Genomic DNA, 16,499 nt, shown 5'->3' on the forward strand with positions numbered 1-16,499 from the left:
CATCTATTAACCTCAAGCTCCCAATCCATCCCACTCCCTCCTCCTCCCTCTTGGCAACCACAAGTCTGTTCTCCAATATTCCATTGCAGTTAGGCAAAGTGACTACTGGCACATACATTTTCTGACGATTGGAAGATATTTAGTAGATAGGATGTGTGGCTTAGGTCTCCCCCCTGCCCCTCAAGATCTACTCTCAGAGATAAATAATTCTGTGACCTCAGAAAATTTGAATTTTTGCTTAACCACCAATAACACAGAATCAATTAAGTTCTACAGCAAGGAGTTTTTGACCAAGTGCTGGGTGGTAAGTGTCATGCTTAGAAATAACCAATGGACAGAAAAGGCACCAAGAATAAGAGAGAGCAAGCACGCTTGCAGACATTGGACATCTTCTTCTACAGAAATATAATTCTAATATCTTAAATATGCAAGGCATCCTTGTTGCCAAGCATTTCCAGTAACAGACTCAGCATAAGAAGTTATTGTATCATCTCAGAGAGATTTTTCTACAATTAGTTAAATTTACCTTGAATATTGAATTTTGTCCTGTGCCCAAGTCAGCAATTCAAAGTAAACATTTTAATATTATCTGCCTACTAATATAACTTACCAAAAATTAATGACATGGTGAAAATTCAAAAACCAATGACGTCCTGGGTGTGGTAGGCACAATAAGGGTCCCCCCTTCAAAAGTTAATGTGCTCACCTGTGGGACCTGTGGCTATGATACGTTCATGGCAAAAGAGACCTTGCAGATGTGACTGAGATGGGAAGATTATCTAGGTGGACTAAATACAATTACAAAGATCCTTATAAGTGAAAGAGGCATGAGAGAAAGTGAGAGGCAATATGATAACTGAAGCAAAGTTCAGAATGATGTGATTGCTGGCTTTGAAGTTTGAAAGAGACCCTGAGCCAAGGAATGTGGGCAGCCCCTGAAAGCTGGAAAAGGCAAGGAACTAGACACTTCCCTAGAGCCTCCAGAAAGCCCTGCTGATGCTTTGGTTTTAGCTACATAAGGCCATTTCAGATGTCTGAACTTTAGAACTGCAAGATAATACACTGCTGTTGTTTTAAGACACTAATATTGTAGTAGTTTGTTCCAGCAGCAATAAGAACCTGATATAATGGGCAAACTGTCCTTTTAGTAAATTGTATTCTAATACAGTTGTAAGGTTTCCCCACTGGTAATACACCACAAGGTCTGCCTTCTATTTCTTGATGGAAAGAGCAGCCACATCTTTCCTATAGAGAGACAAAAAAGGAAAAGCAGGGCCTCAATTTGGGTAATCACAGGCACCATGGATGTGATTCATTTGGAAACACTGCTCCTTGTCTTCTAGTAATAGCGGGAGACAAGCCATAGCAAGAACTTCCATCACTCTCCAGGAAGCCACGGTTTCAATCCTTAGGATCCAGTAATCCACTAATTGGATCTCACTAATCTTCCATTAGCTTTGCAATTTACCTACAAAATTTTGTTGGAAAAAGTTGCAAACTCACTGAGTTTCACTACAAAGACACTACAGGAGCACGTGCCAGGAAACACTCACACATTTGCAACTGAATTATTCTCACCAAATATAGTGTGATGCATGTGACAGTGTTACATGAAGCATGGTAGCTACTAAATTATATTAAATGGTAGCTATTAAATTATACTTGTCAGAAGAACATAAATATCTGCATTTGATGATAGAGGATATATAATTTGAAGCAACAACTTTAATGTACCTCTGTTTAACAATCTGTAAGGACTCAAAGACACTGTGCTATAAATAAGCATATAAATTTAAGTGTATACATATGTATATATGGAGATACGCATGTAATAAGAGAGGTCTATAGATTGTAATGCTTTGGGAGGATGCTTATGTCCAATTAATACCCTTCAAGTTTCATCTTTCACATGTGGTTCTCTTTGGTGAGTTATCGCTTCTACTGAAATTATTTTTCTTTTGTCTCTCTCTCCTGCCATACTATAAAATGATCAAAGACAAGGATCATGTCTTATCTGTCTTATTTGTCATGATATTATATATCAGAATGGCTAGTAGGTGATCAATAACTGTTGGATAAAGTTATAGAACTTCCATAACATAAATGCCTAGGCAGTAAGCCAAATATTGCTAAGGAAAGAGAATTATTTAGCTCTGCTAGTGGGTCTAAAAAAGGTCTCAGTCTCATGGCTCACCTGTCAAACACCTCAAGAGTATCAAGAGAGACAGGTTCTCCACACTTGCACATATAATTTTTGCCTTTTTTTTCCCCAGTTAAGGCAATCTTTCTCTTGCTTATTTAACATGATTTCTCCTAAATAAATATTATATATATATAAAGATTATATATATATATATATATAAAGATTATATAAATATATATATGTAATTATATACACAGGGATCCTGGGAATCCATAATTTCTTCATTGCCTCACAGCATGTCGTATACATCCAACCATTTTGACTTGTTTTCCACAACATTCTTCTCAATGTATGTATTTATTAGCTTCTCATACTTCTTAAATTATATTTCTATTTTCTTTAGTAGTCAACATATTTCTAATATGCTTTAAGAATCCCTTTGAACCATTGTAGACTCTAATAAGAAATTAAGATCACTGTCCCCGTTTTATTCCACAAACAGAATTCTATACTCTGCAGGATGTGGCTTCCACAATTTTTCTCTCTTTCTAGGATTTTTCCAGAGTCACAGCTCATGCTTGTGTAGGTTTTACTTCACACAGCTCCAGGAGCACCATTCACCCCTCAGTCATCAGAGATTGGCATATTATTTATTGCCACAGCTTGCAGATGGTGACTAAGTGCATTTAAGAATGGAAAACTTGTCCCATTTTGCACAAAGATGGCATACTAGCCAGTGGGTGCTGCTTATAATTTGATACCAACAGCCAAGAAGAGTCAAATTTACGCCCTGGAACCTGATGTCATAACAAAAACCAAATTTGCTTTTTTGAGATAAACAGCTATACACATCTCAATCAGTTTCAGGCATTGTACAATGGAAAGAATAAACAGTGAACCTTGAAAGAAAGGAAACAAACAAGATGAGGCTAGGATTTCTCCAGCTTTCTGCTTGGTTGCATTTTCTGAATCATGGGCAGAGGAAGAGGGCATCCAAGCAGAGCCTTAACATCTTGCTGAGATGAGGATATAGAAGCTGTGGGGGATAATGCTGTGATTGCAGAGCGAAGTTCCAGAAAGGAGAGAAGCATGAAGAGAAAAAGCTTCAGAAACATGCTTAGGGTGGCCTTGCATTTTTGCTGAGTACTAATCAGTGCATGTGTCAAGTTCAAGTTCATGAGGCTGAACAAAGGATAATTAGTAACTTGTAAACTGAAAAATTCCCGGAGTTCACAGAAAGTAGAAAGACATTTGATCTGGCCACTGAGAGTCCCTGGTGATACCCCGCTGGGTCATGCCTTAGTAGTAGAGCTAAAGTATATCTAGAGTGAAGCCTATTCTAGGCCAACCATAACAAAGTTTAAAAAGAGTCCTTAAAGAGATCAAGCAGATCTGCAAGTAACTTAAACTGCCTGCCAGATGAAAGTACAGCACTCTTTAAAGGACAACAACAGCAATGCAGACACAATTCCAGCATTAAAATTTTTAAAAAGTACTAAATATGCCAAGAAGCAAGAAAATGTGAGCCATAATCAGGAGTAAGTCAGACAATTGATACAAAATCAGAAAGAGAAGGATCATGAAACTAGAAAGTAGGGGTGTAATTAGAGCCCTTATAAATATGTTTAACTATTTTGATAAAGAACATCGTAAAATATTAAGTGATGATAAAAGCACAGTGCAAAAGAGTTCCTATAGTAAGAGTTCCTCACACAATTCATATGAGAAAAATAGGATTTACGAAAAGTATGCATGCATGATCTGTGCAAAAGACATACAGGACTAATAGTCTAGCAAATAATGAGATTGTTTAACCACCAAGTGTGGATGTGAATGAGTTGAAGAATGGGAAAATGAAACATGATACAGAGAAGAGGGAGAAGTGACACTTTGCTGAGCATTTTCTGAGCTCTGACTCTTAGAGCCAGGATAATGTTTCACATATCCCCAAAATAAAAAATTAAAATCTATCAAAATATGGCATATACAAATGGAATGCAAAATGTAACAAAGAAACTCTATTACAAATGATAAATATGACATGGATAGGACTGGGGCAGAAAAGAACCAGCCAAACAAGTCTGAAAAACCAAACACTGTTTGAGTATATCTATAAGGCTAAAGACAAAAAGAGCTGTACTCAAATATTATTCTCTTATTTGAGTGTTTTCCACAAGGTTATAAGTTATTAAATATGAAAATACTTCTTTATGTGTATGCCAGTATTGAGCAAACAGTAAATGTATTGTGGATAATGAAAGCCAGGTTGTCTGTGGTCAGAGAATAGAGTTACAAATAAGGGAAAGGAGAAAGTAGCGTTAGACTGAGGAGAAAAAAAAAGCATTTGGTATGGTCATTGTTTTTAGGACACAGACAGATAAATGTAGAAACAAAGATGTGTGTGAACATTTGAACAGATACATATACTTTTCCTACCTCCTCTAGCAAAAGGGCCTAGAAGCAAGGACACCCCAGAAGCAATGAGAATACCATTCTCCAATTAAAGGAATCAAGGCCCCTTGGAGAAATGTGTGACATCAGGATTTGGCAGGGAAACTATAAGATGACCTTGGAATATTTTGTGATACCAGAAATTAAGGAAGTGCTCAAAAAAATGATGGAGACATACAAAGAAGACAGAATCTAACCTGAAGGACATCTCATAGCCAAATCTGGGAAAATCTGACCAATAAAATAAATAAGGATAGTAGTAGATTTATAACCTAGAGAGGAAGATAACATAACCCCAATTCGATACCAATATAAGTAAATAATTAAATGTATAAACAAAAAAAGGAGAAAGGTCAGCTCTTCCTTATAGTAAAATTATAATTATTAAATAAAAAAGGAATAGATAAAGAAAATGTGGTACATATACACAATGGAATGTTACTCAGCCATTAAAAGGAACAAAATAACAGCATTTTTAGCAACATGGATGGACTTAGAAATTATAATGCTCAGTGAAGTCAGTCAGTCAATGAGACACCAACATCAAATGCTATCACTTACATGTGGAATCTGAAAAAAGGACACAATGAACTTCTTTGCAGAACAAATACTGACCCCTAACACCATACACAAAAATAAACTCCAAATGGATTAAGACCTAGGTATAAGACCAGACACTATAAAACTCTTGGAGGAAAACATAGGCCAAACACTCTCTGACATAAACGACACCAACATCTTCTCAGATACACCTACTAAGTATTGACAATAAAAAGAAAAGGAAACAAATGGGACCTAATCAAACTTCAAAGTTTCTGCACAGCAAAGGAAACCCTAAACAAAACAAAAAGACAACCCACAGAATGGGAGAAAATCTTTGCAAGTGAATCAATTGACAAGGGATTAATCTCCAAAATTTATAAACACCTTCTGCAGCTTCATACCAAAAAACAAACAAGCCTATTAAAAAATGGGCAGAAGATCTAAACAGACAATTCTCCAAAGAAGACACACAGATGGCCAAAAAACACATTAAAAGATGTTCAACATCACTCATCATTAGAGAAATGCAAATCAAAACCACTATGAGGTACCACCTTACACCAGCCAGAATGGCCATCATCCAAAAGTCTACAAATAATAAGCACTGGAGAGGGTGTGGAGAAAAAGAAACCCTAGTATACTGTTGGTGGGATTGTCAATTGGTGCAACCACTGTGGAAGATAGTATGGAGATTCCTCAGAAAAGTAAAAATAGAACTGCCATTTGATCCAGCAATCCCACTCCTGGGCATCTATCCAGACAAAACCACAACTCACAAAGACACATGTACTCCAGTGTTCATTGCAGCACTATTTACAATAGCCAAGACATGGAAACAACCTAAATGTCCATCTACAGAGGAGTGGATCAAGAAGATGTGGTACATATACACAGTGGAATATTATTCAGCCATTAAAAAGAACAAAATACCGGCATTTTTAGCAACATGGATGGACCTAGAAACTATCATACTAAGTAAAGTCAGCCATACAATGAGACACCAACATCAAATGCTTTCACAGACATGTGGAATCTGAAAAAAAGGACAGACTGAACTTCTTTGCAGAACAGATGCTGACTCACAGACATTGAAAAACTATGGTCTCCAGAGGAGACAGTTTGGGGGGGGTGGGGGGATATTCTTGGGCTGTGGGATGGAAAGCCTGTGAAATTAGATTGTTATGATCATTATACAACTACAGATGTGATAAATTTATTTGAGTAATTTAAAAAAAAAAACCAGACACTGACTCACAGACTTTGAAAAACTTATGGTTTCCAAGGAGACAGGTTGGGGGGTGGGGGAATGGGCTTGGAGTTAGGGATGAAAATGCTATAAAATTGGGTTGTGATGATCATTGTACAACTATAAATGTAATAAATTCATTGCATAATATAAAAAAATCCCATCCTATATATTAAAAAAATAAAAAAATAAAGAAGGAGTAAAGAAAATATAAAAGAATCAATTTGCCAACCCTGCAGTAATAACTGTTACAAGGAAGAACCTTTTTGAGGGATGCTAAAATTAGTAACCTAGGTATATTGAGAAACTAAATATTTGCAGTGTCAAAGTATTTCCCCATGGGCTACTTCACTGTAAAATGGTAACTTTACAGTGGAGATGCCACCTTAACCAAGTGATTAAATTTAGTATTACTAGTAACAAAATACATCAAAAAGTAATTGAATGAAATTAAATAAAAGCAAATTAGTGATTGCCTGGTGTTGGAAAAAGGAGGGACTGACTGAGAAAAGATATAAGGCAAAGTTTGGGGGTGAAGGAAATATTCTACACCTTGTTTGTGGTGGTAGCTATGTGGATGATTACATCTTTCAAAATTCACCAAGCTGTACCCTTAAAACTGTGGTCTTTATTTTATGTAAATTATAATTCAATAGAATTGATTATTAAAAGTATTTTCCAGGATGATCAAGGGGAGAAAAAGAGGAAAAGTAAGTGTGGTGATAGAGGTCCTAGGAGCTTGCCTTTTCTAACAACTATGCTTTCAAGCAGGCTATGGTCTTTACCCTAAGGCCACTGTCTACCCTGAGTGTGCCACAAACACTTGGGCACCAGTAGCTTCTGCCAGCTTAGAGGTGGAAGTGGGGAGAGTATACTGGAGTGTACAGAAGTGTACAGAGCTCCAAACATACTTTCTCTTTCCAAAGGATATTCATTAAGCCAACAAAAACAGAAAAAAGCTAAGAAGGTCCAAAGCAGGTACTCATACAATTTTGAGGGATCATTCCACCAGTGAAATTTGTTTTATATAGTTCTCCTCCTAATAGGATGAACTTTTGGATTGCAGGCTAAGCCTCACATTGTTTTCTCTTTCACTTCCCTTCCCTTCCCTCCTTTCCTTCCTTCCTCCCTTCCTCCCTTTTTCTCTCTCTTCCTCCCTTTTTCTCTCTCTTCCTCTCCTCCCACTCCCCCCTCCCCCTCCTCTTCTTTCTCTCTTATTCTTTTTCTTTGTAGTTTTGTCTGTCATGCATGAGGAAAGATACAACTGGCCTATAAAGTTTTAAGAAGAAGATTCTGGGAGCCTCATTCTTCTCTCCTTGTGATACCTACAGTCGGCACTTTTATCTAATTAGCACTTTTTTACTTGATTAATCAATGTAGGAAGGAAAAGCCTGATCTTTTTTTTCTCATGGACTTCCTTCCAAGGTATTTTACTGGAAACATAGCTATTTAATAGCAGCGTGGACTGCTAGAGTGTCTCTATGTAACATTAAGAATCTAAAAATATTCTTCATTTCCCAATTTTGCTCCAGAGCAACTGTGTACCCTGATTAAACTACTATTCTTATTTGAAGTACTAATGTGCATATCTAAGAAATAGAATTCATAGTGACTGTCACATTTTGATTTCAAGGAGTCCCTGAATATGAGAGGTGATCAAGGCAAAGTTTGTGATGTACTCAAAAGTATACAATGAATTCATCATAATCCCATTTGGAATCTTAATATTTTAAATTGTTATTAATACTGTTTGATTATAAAATGTATCTGTTTAGAATCTCTGGAATATGCTTAATTATTTTGTTTAAAAAGAAATTATAAGCATTTTTGTGAAATGTTTAGTTACATTGAATGTGTATCCCCTGTACTCATACACTGAACCCTAACCCCAGTGTGAGAATATATCGAAGTAAAGACACTGGGAGAGATTTAGATTGGTTGAGAACAAGGGAGATAAGACCCCCACAGTGATGAAATTAATGTCTTTATAAGAAGAACTCTCTCCCTACTCTATGTGAAAACACAGAGAGAAGGTAGCCATCTGCAATCCAAAGAGAGACTTCTCATCAGACACCTGCTCTTCTAGAGCCCTAATCTCAGACTTCTAGCCTCCAAAACTGTAGAAATAAATTCCTATTGCTTAATATACCCAATCCATGGTATTTTGTTATAACAACAGAGTGGACTGATATAAACAGAGATAGGGATCATAATTTCCTTTTGGCCTGAAATATGAATATGTAAAGATAAATATATGAACATAAATGTATTTACTAGAAATTATATAAATATTGTGTAATAGTTATACACAACTTTTTGATAAAGTCATGCCTGTGTTATATACATCATTTTGCCTCTGATTTTAAAAACCAACACTCAATATAGCCATTTTCTCAAGTTAATAAATACTCTCTGAAAATACCCTTTTAGTGTTTGCATGATATTCTATCATAAAGACTGTCATGTTCCTTTAGGCCATACTTTTGGTTACATGGATTGTATCTGACTTTCCATTATATATAATATTATGTTATGAACCAATTAGTGAAGTTGTTTTGTCTAAACATGTGATTAAGGGTTGATTCACTTTAAAAATCATAGTACATTGCCAAATAGATATTTAAAATATTGTAATTATTTACACTTCAAACAATTAGTTAATAAATGTGACTATCTCATGGCAATTTTACAAAGTCTAGCTCCATGCAGCCAAGTATAAAAAGAGAGGGCACATAAATATCCCATTGGCCCTGGGCACCATTCACACACCTCCTTTTCCTGCCTCATACCATCTTCAATGGAACAATGAAATGGGATTACTAAATTTCATTACTAAATGGATGAGTGAAAATGTGTTGTTCTCTTTTTACTATGATTACAAATGAAGGTGAAAATTCATTCCTATGCTGACATGTCATTTGTACTTCTTCATCTATAATTTTTTATGAAATTTGATCACGTTTTTTATTCCTTAGAGTTTTAATGTTACCACCTGAAAGGTTAAAAATCTTTAGCAAATAAATGATCAATATTATTAATAAAATTGGGAAAATGTATTCACAAATCTGTAGTAGATGAATAGTAAATATTATTAATCTATAAAGTTTTGTGAACAATTTTTCCCAATTGGTCATTTTAACTTTTATTTATTTATTTATTTATTTGGGGAGGTATGTAAGTTACAATCATGTATTTTTGTAGAGTTCCACTTGGCTGTGGCTTCTTTTCTGCCCAGAAGGAGAAGTAGAAACAATACATAAATTCTAGGACACTTCTGTCCTTTATGTTTCTTCTGTATCTTTCTGCCATTACATTGTGAAGAAGGGAAATAATATTTGAATATTTAAATCCACTTAAAACTGTATCAAGCATCCTAAACAATTAAACAAAAAGACTCACTGAAAGAAAGGAAAATATAAGAAAGGGGAGTATTTGCCAGAGGAAATAAAAGGAAAAAAAGAAGTGCAAAGGAACACCTAAAATACTGACATCAATTTGGGGGTACAATTAAATCTGAAAATTAGCAAGACAACCAGAACTTATTTCACATTTGGATGTCATAATGACAAATAAAAAGCTGATCAACTTCAGACCGTTTAGCATAATACAGTCTCTTCTCTGGTGTCATTATTGCCTGTTGTTTAATATTTGAGTGATGAAAGGTTGGGAATTACAATGCTACCACTGGTATTTGTTAATGAACCTTTAAATTGGCCCTTACTGTTATAGCCTGTTTATGTTGGCGTGGCTGTGGTGACTCTTTTATCGAAACAGACAGCACAATTAATTTACTTTGGTCCTCTAAAATGTTTGGGTTGAATCCAATAAAAATGACTGTCAGAAATAATGCCAGATCCTAGACTAGCAACAGGAAAACTCTACAAATATCTCCAACCAAGAGTACCAATTCTCAAGGGGCAAAGGAGGGAGAGGTGGTTGAAGGAGGAAAGAAGAAGGCACATACATATCAATCACATAGCTAAGAGAAAAAGAAATCAGATTATGAGAAAACTGGAGTGTTTGACCTAAGTAACAACAATTGCCTATTCCATTATGCCACTCTTTGGTATTAGGACAGATTGATGATGTTTTTAAGAAATATATTTTTATCACTTTCTGTCTCTCAAATGTCATAACGTACTGACCACTGTACAAGAACTATGTTTCCCATATAAAAAGGTCATGGTGTACTGCAACTACTAGATACATCCCAGACTGAAGCAGTGAAAAGTAAACACACCAGCTGTGCTATGAGACATAAAGTTTTGTTTCCCATGCTTGAAAAATTGTGAATATGAGATGTTTTCTGATAATTTTCATTTTCAAAAAATACTGTCAGTTTTAGCCACTAACTTCCAAATAAGAGGGTGAAGCAAAGGTGTTGTTGACTTACTTTAGAAAAAGACTTAATAAAAATCACGCTTGCTGTTCATTTTGCCCATAATCTGAACATTCATTTTCAAAGTTAATCAACATAGTAAATGGCTTTTTACAAAGACATCAGAATAAAAGAAAATAAATCTAATAAATATAATTCTTGATATTTTACATAAAAGACATACTGTTTTATCTTCTGATTTAAAACACAGAAAATTTTGAGCCAAAATTTTTAAGGATTAAATTTAATTTTCACTTTTATACACACATCTCTATGTGTATATACTGAATTGATATTTTAGCTTCCTTGAAGCTGAATTTGTTTTGAGATTGAATTTTGAAGTTCTGAGTAGATGGTCAGGCATACTCATGATTCCATATAGTATGAGACACAAGTATAAAAGTTACAGCAAAGTTATAGTGTAAAAAGATAAATATGGTAATGCTATGGACACTGTCTAATTGCTCTCAACTACCAAATAATAAGGTGGTCTAAACAAATGCAAGTTGGAGTCAAAGTAATGATCATACATTCTTGGACATTGTAAGATAAATTCATTTATTAAGCAAATTAAATTGGTAGTTATTTGGAAACTAAAATATTTTATATACTGCTGATTAAAAAACTGTGGATACTTATATATTTAATATACATTTCATATCATGTATAGAAAAAAGTTTTGTTGGGAACAAAAATAATGACATCATATCTTGAAAGTTAAGATTTTCTGGAAATTTATGCCTCCCTTTCTCCTCCCTCCTGCATATTAAATGCTAGGAAATACAAAATATTTTAAAGTTGAGCTCTGGGAAATATACTGCTAGGTATTTTTTAACACAATTTTTATTTTTAAGAAACTGCACAAGAGATTCATATGCACTGCAGAAGAATTAGAAAATGCAGATAAGCAGAAAGAAAAAATAAAATTTAAATCTCATACACTACTAGCACCCAATGGTATTCTCTCAATATATTGATATATATTTTGCATGTATGTATTATTTTGGGGGGAGGGGCAACTTTTTTGCTTCTTAGGGCCACAGGTGCAGCATATGGAAGTTCCCAGGCTAGGAGTCAAATCAGAGCTACACCTGCTGGCCTATCCTACAGCCACAGCAACTTTGGATCCAGGCCACATGTGGGACCTAAACCACAGCTCATAGCAATGCCAGATCCCCAACCCAATGAGCAAGGCCCAGGATCAAACCTACATCTACATGGATACTAATCAGGTTCATCTACATGGATACTAATCAGGTTCATTTCTGCTGAGCCACAACAGGAAGTGTGTGTGTGTGTGTGTGTGTCTTTTTGCCTTTTTAGGGCAGCATCTATGGTATATGGAGGTTCCCAGGCTAGGGGTCAAATCAGAGCTGCAACTGCAGGCCTATGCCACAGCCACGGCAACGTGGGAAAGGAGCTATGTCTGTGACCTACACCGCAGCTTATGGTAATGCCAGATCTGCAACCCACTGAGAGAGGCCAGGGATTGAAATTGCATCCTCATGGATACTAGTCAGGTTTGTCAGCCACTGAGCCATGATGGGAACTCCCTGTTTTTAAAAAATATTTTCTTATTAAATGTCTACTAGGAGTTAAAAGATATATCAGAAAAGGAAATAAACAAAATCCCCTGCCCCTATAAAGCTTAATAGGACAGGCCAAACAAAAAGTAAAGCAAAACCTATATACATATCTATGCATATCTATATATCTATATATAATGTATATTAGATCATCATGAGGGCTATAGAATAAAATGAAACTGTAAAATAGTGTAAGAAATACTGGGGATTTAATTTTAAAGAGTTGCCAGAGAAAGTTTTATTAAAGGGGAATTGAGTAGACCCCTAAAGGAAGTGAGAGGGCAAAGGTATATGGATGTCACTGGAAAAGCATCCTAGGCAGAGCCAGTTCAAAGGCCTGCATATGAGAGCTTGCTCTGGAAGGCTGCAGGTGAAGGAAGAGAAAGAAAACCAATCTCAAAATCTGTCCTGATTTTTTATTTCTTCCCTGACACATAAATTATTTACAGGGGTTTGTTTAGTCTCTAAATATTCAGGGTTTTCCTAGACATCTAGCTGTTACTGATTTTCAATTTAATTTTATCATGATCTGAGAGCATAGCAAGAAAAGGTGTTATCTTACTTTAATATGGATGGCCAATAGGCACATGAAAAAATGCTCAACATCACTAATTATTACAGAAATGCAAGTCAAAATACAATGAGGTACCACTTCATACCAGTCCGAATGGTCATCATTAACAAGTCAACAAATAACGTATGCTACAGAGGGTAAAGAGCAAAATGTACCCCCCTTCACTGTGGGTGGGACTATAAATTGGAACAACCACTATGGAAAACAGTATGGAGGAACCTCAGAAAAATAAATATAGCATTACCATATGATCCAACAATCCCACTCATGGGCACATATCCAGACAAAACATTCATTCAAAAAGATACCTATGTTCTTTTTGTTCATCGCAGTACTATCACAAAAGCCAAGACATGGAAACAACCTAAAAATCCATCAACAGATGAATGGATTAAGAAGACGTGGTACATATACACAATGCAAGACTACTCAGCCGTGAAAAAGAATAAAATGATGTCATCTGCCATCTGCGGTAACATGGATGGAACAAGAGATCCTCATAGTAAATGAAGTTAAATCAGAGAGAAAAGACTTAGGACATATATCATCACTTAGATGTGGAATCTAATATGGCACAAATGATCCCATCTACAAAACAGAAAGAGATAAGGGACATGGAGAGCAGACTTGTGGTTGCTGGGGGGGAGAGGGAGGGAGTAGGAGGGAGTGGGAGGGAGGGAGAGTTTGGGGTTGGTGGATACAAACTGTAACATTTGGAATGGATGGTCAATGGGCTCCTCCTGTACAGCACAGGGAACTGTGTGTGACTGGGTCACTTTGCTGTACAATAGAAATTGAAGAAACATTGTAAGTCAATCATACTTCAATTAAAAAAAATAATATGTGATTTATTTGTCTGATACAATTTCAATCCTTTTAAATTTATTGACTTATTTTGTGATCCAGAACATGATCTCAGTGATGTACCTTGGACAACTGCATTTTTTGATAGCTGGTGGATGCAGGGTTCTATCAATGTCATTTAAGTCAAGATGGTTGATAGTGATATTCTACTCATTTACATTTATTGATTGTCTAGTTTCTCTATCAATTTCTGAAAGAGGAGAAAATCTCTACCACAGTCTATTTTCATTTTTCTAATTATCTGTTTCTTTCTTTAATCCTGTTAATTTTTGCTTTATGTATTTTGAAACTTTATTCTTTTATTTTCCTTTTTTTTTGTCTTTTTGCCTTTTCTAGGGCTGCTCCCATGACATATTGAGGTTCCCAGGCTAGGGGTCTAATCAGAGCTGTAGCCACTGGCCTACGCCACAGCCATAGCAATGCGGGATCTGAGCCGTGTCTGCAACCTACACCACAGATCACGGCAACACCGGATCCTTAACCCACTGAGCAAGGCCAGGGATCGAACCTGAAACCTAATGGTTCCTAGTCAGATTCGTTAACCACTGAGCCACGACGGGAACTCCTGAAACTTTATTCTTAAGCATGTAGTTCTGGTAATTTTGTCTTCCTAATGAAATGACATTTATCATTATGAAATCTTTAAGAATATACTTTGTGCTAAGGTCAATTTCATCTATTATTAATACAGCCAATGCAGCCTTCTTTTGTTTACTCTTAGTGTGGTATTATTTCTCATCTTTATCCATTTATTTAGAATTAATCTGCCTTGAAGTCTCAAATACATCTCTTATTAATAGGATCATGCTTCTTAGAATTTCTGCATTTTTCTATGTATTTTTACTTAAATAGTATCTCTGTTGGATGGCATATGGTTAGATCCTTTATCCACTTGGGCATAGTTTTTAAATTAGGTGCTTAGCTTCTTATTGTTTAATGTAATTATTGATATAACTCAATTTTGATCTGTCATTTGTTTTTTATTTGTTTTATTTATTTACCGTTTTTATTACTCTACTCCCCTTTTCATAATTTTTGGGAGGGATTTTTTGAATATTTTTAAAATTTTGTTTTATCTATTTGTTCATTAACTATAGCTTTTTCTTTTTTTCTTTTCTTTCTTTTTTACTCTAGGCATTATAATGCACATATTTAGTTTTCCCTAACCAACAGAGAATTAAAATTGTGCTAATTCATGTAAATTGTAGAAACAGTGCAACTATACATATAAATGTGCTTACATAGGCTCACTGACCAAGGTGCCCACATATAGCTAAAATTTTAATACATATTACATCTACACAGGTTATAAATCCAGTAAGGTAAATTCTAATTTTTGCTTTAATCAAGACTACATCTTATATAAGAGAAACTGTTTTGCATGTATCCAGATATTTACCATTTCTTTCTGAGGATCCAATTTGTATCTGGTATCATTTCCCTGTTCAGGCTGAATAAATAATTTTAGCTTGATTTAGCATTTCTTATGATGCCAGTCTGCTGTTATTTTCTTTTTTATTCAGCTATTTCAAGCTTCTCATACTGGTTGAATCTATATAGCTTCTTGATAAATTGACCTCTTTATTAATATAATATAATATAATATATAATGTCTCTCTTGGTTGTGGCATTTTTCCTTGTTCTGAATTCTACTTGATCTGATATAATGTGAGCACTCCAGCTTTTATTTAAGTGGTGTTTTCATGTTATAACTTTTTCCATTCTTTAACTTTTAACTTATGTCTTTATACTTAAAGTGGGTTTCCTATAGACAACATACATATAGGTCTTGGTTTTTATCCAGTCTGACAATAATTGGAGTATTTGGGCCACTGCTATCCAATAAAAATAAAATGTGAGCCACAAATATGAATCACATATGTAATTTTTTTTAATGTTAGAATACATACCTGAAAATGTTTAAAACATTATTTCAATACATTATTTTATTTTTCCAAATATATCAAAATATTATCATTTAAACATACAATCAATGTAAAAATTGAATATTTTACATCATTTAAACTTACACTAAGTCTTTGAAATCCAATGCATGTTTTATATTCACATTATATTTCAATTTGGCTAAGCTACATATGTACCTAATACCTAAATGTGACTATCACAGCTCAAAGCACAGTATATTCAATGTGGCTATCAAAATAAGAAATTAAACCTATCATCTTACTATTTTCTATTTTTTCCATCTGACCTTTGTTTCTCTTCTCAAATATTTCTGCATATTTTATAGTAATGAGTTTATGAGATTAATTTTATGATTCTATTTTATCTTTACTGTTAGCTATCTTTTTTTTTTTTGGTGATTGCTTAAGGTCTCACCATACTCGTCTTTAATTTATCAGAGTCTGCATTAAGATTACATTATTATCACTTCAATAATAGTGTATTGAAGTGATTACAATACATTTTGCATTGTAAAGTGTATTGTATAAAAACATTATTAAGTGGATGTCTTCCTTACTAAGACATCCACTTAATAAGGAAGTGTAAAAACTTTATTAAGACTATGTCTTCAATTCACTTTTTCTTTTTGTACTATTGTCATATATTTTATTTTGACTAGTGCTATAAACTATACCATGCATTATTATATTTTTTTAATTTTTTTATTGTTATTTCCCCAATACAGTTTTTTTCTATTGTACAGCATGGTGACCCAGTTACATATACAAACAAAGAGAAACTTGTACCCA

This window comes from Phacochoerus africanus, chromosome 2, assembly GCF_016906955.1.
Source record: "Phacochoerus africanus isolate WHEZ1 chromosome 2, ROS_Pafr_v1, whole genome shotgun sequence".
Taxonomy (NCBI): Eukaryota; Metazoa; Chordata; class Mammalia; order Artiodactyla; family Suidae; genus Phacochoerus; species Phacochoerus africanus.